The sequence below is a fragment of the Fukomys damarensis genome, unplaced genomic scaffold, assembly GCF_012274545.1.
Source record: "Fukomys damarensis isolate Sample0158 unplaced genomic scaffold, DMR_v1.0_HiC HiC_scaffold_19, whole genome shotgun sequence".
Lineage (NCBI taxonomy): Eukaryota > Metazoa > Chordata > Mammalia > Rodentia > Bathyergidae > Fukomys > Fukomys damarensis.
Window position 1 is genome coordinate 67,968,246 of NW_022900931.1, and position 246 is coordinate 67,968,491.

The window sequence follows — 246 nt, forward strand, 5'->3', positions numbered from 1 at the left end:
GTGCACAGAGGTGAGACTGGCAGGTGTCGCGCTGGGCAGACGGCGACGACCTCGTCCTCTCGGGGCCCCGGTCCTCCAGGCTGGTCAGGGGAATCTGAAGATTGGAAGTCAGGGGTCAGCAGCAGGCTGGAAGGTCTTCGCCTCTCCCGGGTCGGCCTGCTGCGCGTCCTCACTTCCGTGACCCCAGCCCCTCGGTGGGCCAGTGAAGGGTCCCACTTGTCCCTGTTCCTGCAGACAGGGACGTCT